This window comes from Heptranchias perlo, chromosome 2 (assembly GCF_035084215.1).
Source record: "Heptranchias perlo isolate sHepPer1 chromosome 2, sHepPer1.hap1, whole genome shotgun sequence".
Taxonomy (NCBI): domain Eukaryota; kingdom Metazoa; phylum Chordata; class Chondrichthyes; order Hexanchiformes; family Hexanchidae; genus Heptranchias; species Heptranchias perlo.
Genome location: NC_090326.1, coordinates 40,540,692 through 40,544,411, shown reverse-complemented (window position 1 = coordinate 40,544,411; position 3,720 = coordinate 40,540,692).

Sequence of the window (3,720 nt, the reverse complement as noted above, 5' to 3'; positions counted from 1 at the left end):
TTTTTAAGTCATTTTCAGTGATTTTCAAATCAGGTCACTCACAGGTGGAGGACTGGACACCCATATTAAAAATGTTTATTTTTGGTAATAAACCCATTTTCAGCTGTATTAAGAAAACTGCACCAGATTTCTACTCTTGAATACATCAAGCAATAATTATTAATGGAAAGAAAAAAACAAAGTGATTACATTCCATTACACTATTGCGCTGGTTCATGGAAGATTTTATATGTGTGATTATGCAAATCAGTTTTAGCGGAAACGTGAAGCGTAACCTAACCAGTGCAATTTCAAGCGCATTTTGGGCGCAATTTCCCGATTGTGCCCAAAGTGGAAACTCTGCCTCCATATGTGGGCTGTTGCAGGCCGAAATGCACATTCTTTACGATTTGGTGCAATGTTTTAGTGCTCCAACATTCTATCACCAAGCAGCTCTACCAGCACCTCAATATCAACCACAACTTGCATTTATATAGTGCCTTTATAGCCCAAAACATCCAAGGTTCTTTATTTACGATGGAGAAAAAAATTGATGAAAGGTAAAAAGAAGCAGATGCTGAGTGTTAGTGCGAGGTGACTGACAGCTTAGCTGAAAAGATGAGTTTTGAGGAGGGTTTTAAGGTGGAGATAGCAGTGGAGAGGCAAAGGGCGCAAAATTGGGCCGTGTAGCGCCCATTGTTTTGGCGCTACGCAGCCTCTCGAACATCCAAGATGGCGTCTTGGCTGCGCATGCGTGTTTCCAACGCGACGTGCGCCGGACGCCATCTTGGTATAGGAGTTAGTGCAGGTGCAGATACCGAACGCCGGAAGCATATAAAGTAAGGAGAAAATGGATACAGTGTGCAATGCTGATTTAAAGTGATAGACACCATTTTTGGACTTAATGCTCTACTCAATGCACAGTCTTAACCACGACCATCTGAACGTGTCTTAGAGTGCCTGGAGGACCCCCCACCAGTGCTATTTAAAGGGACCATGCAGGATTTACAGGTTAGTGGCTGGATTATTGCGTCTGGCTGCCGATACATCTGTAACTGTTTTTGGAGGTCTCCTATACTTGAATACTAGGATGAGGGGACATAGAAAATAGGAGCATGAGTAGGCTATTCGCCCCTTCGGGCCTGCTCCGCCATTCAAAATGATCATGGCTGATCGTCTAACTCAGTACCCTGTTCCTGCTTTTTCCCCATATCCCTTGATCCCTTTAGCATTAGGAAATATATTTATCTCCTTCTTGAATACATCTAATGACTTGGCCTCCACTGCCTTCTGTGGTAGAGAATTCCACAGGTTCACCACCCTCTGAGTGAAGAAATTTCTCCACATCTCGGGTCTAAATGGCATACCCCATAGCCTAAGACTGTGACCCCTGGTTCTGGACTCCCCAGCCATCGGGAACATCCTGTATCTACTCTGTCTAGTCCTGTTGGAATTTTATATGTTTTGATGAGATCACCTCTCATTCTTCTAAACTCTAGTGAATATAGGCCTAGTCGGCCCAATCTCTCCTCATACATCAGTCCTGCCATCCCAGGAATCAGTCTGGTAAACCTTCGTTGCACTCCCTCCATGGCAAGGACATCCTCAGATAAAGAGACCAGAACTGCACACAACACGCCAGATGTGGTCTCAACAAGGCCCTGTATAATTGCAGTAAGACATCCCTGCTCCTGTACTTAAATCCTCTTGTAATGAGGGCCAACATACCATTCGCCTTCCTAACTGCTTGCTGCACCTGGATGCTCGCTTTCAGCGACTGGTGTACAAGGACACCCACGTCTCGTTGCACCTCCCCTTTTCTCAATCTATCACCATTCAGATAATAATCTGCCTTTCTGTTTTTACAACCAAAGTGGATAACCTCACATTTATCCACATTATACTGGATCTGCCATGTTCTTGCCCACTCACCCAACTTGTCTAAATCACATTGGAGCCTCTTTGCATCCTCCTCACAGCTCACATTCCACCCCAGCTTTGTGTCGTCTGCAAACTTGGAAATGTTACATTTAGTTCCCTCATCCAAATCATTGATATATATTGTGAATAGCTGGGGCCCAAGCACTGATCCCTGCGGTACCCCACTAGTCACTGCCTGCCAGCTGGAAAAAGACCCGTTTATTCCTACTCTCTGTTTCATAGAGTCATAGAGTCATACAGCACGGATAGAGGCCCTTCGGCCCATCGTGTCCGCGCCGGCCATCAGCCCTGTCTACTCTAATCCCATATTCCAGCATTTGGTCCGTAGCCTTGTATGCTATGGCATTTCAAGTGCTCATCCAAATGCTTCTTGAATGTTGTGAGGGTTCCTGCCTCCACAACCCTTTCAGGCAGTGAGTTCCAGACTCCAACCACCCTCTGGGTGAAAAAGTTCTTTCTCAAATCCCCTCTAAACCTCCCGCCTTTTACCTTGAATCTATGTCCCCTTGTTATAGAACCCTCAACGAAGGGAAAAAGCTCCTTAGTATCCATCCTATCTGTGCCCCTCATAATTTTGTACACCTCAATCATGTCCCCCCTCAGCCTCCTCTGCTCCAAGGAAAACAAACCCAATCTTCCCAGTCTCTCTTCATAGCTGAAGCGCTCCAGCCCTGGTAACATCCTGGTGAATCTCCTCTGCACCCTCTCCAAAGCGATCACATCCTTCCTGTAGTGTGGCGACCAGAACTGCACACAGTACTCCAGCTGTGGCCTAACCAGTGTTTTATACAGCTCCATCATAACCTCCTTGCTCTTATATTCTATGCCTCGGCTAATAAAGGCAAGTATCCCATATGCCTTCTTTACCACCTTATCTACCTGTTCCGCCGCCTTCAGGGATCTGTGAACTTGCACACCAAGATCCCTCTGACCCTCTGTCTTGCCTAGGGTCCTCCCATTCATTGTGTATTCCTGTCTGTCAACTAATTCTCAATCCATGCTAGTATATTCCTCCCAATCCCATGTGCTTTAATTTTGCATACTAACCTCTTGTGTGGGACCTTATGAAAAACCTTCTGAAAATCCAAATACACCACATCCACTGGTTCTTCCCTATCTATTCTACTAGTTACATCCTCAAAAAACTCCAGTAGATTTGTTAAGCATGATTTCCCTTTCATAACCCCATGCTGACTTTGTCCAATCCCGATAATACCTTCCAAGTGTTCTCTTATCACATCTTTTATAATAGACTCTAGCATTTTCCCCACTACTGATGTCAGGCTAACTGGTCTGTAATTCCCTGTTTTTTCTCTCCCTCCTTTTTTAAATAGTGGGGTTACATTTGCCACCCTCCAATCTGTAGAAACTGTTCCAGAGTCTATAGAATTTTGGAAGATGATCACCAATGCATCCACTATTTCCAGGGCCACTTCCTTCAGTACTCTGGGATGTAGATTATCAGGCCCTGGGGATTTGTCAGCCTTTAGCCCCATTAATTTCCCTAGCACTTTTTTTTTACTAATACTGATTTCCTTCAGTTCCTCCCTCTCACTAGACCCTTGGTTCCCTAACATTTCTGGCAGGTTATTTGTGTCCTTTGTGAAGACAGAACCAAAGTATGTGTTTAATTGTTCTCCCATTTCTTTGTTCCCCGTTATAATTTCCCCCATTTCTGTCTGTAAGGGACCTACATTTGTCTTCACTGATCTTTTTCTCTTGACATATTTATAGAAGCTTTTACAGTCAGTTTTTATGATCGCTGCTAGTTTACTCTCATACTCTATTTTTCCCCTCTTA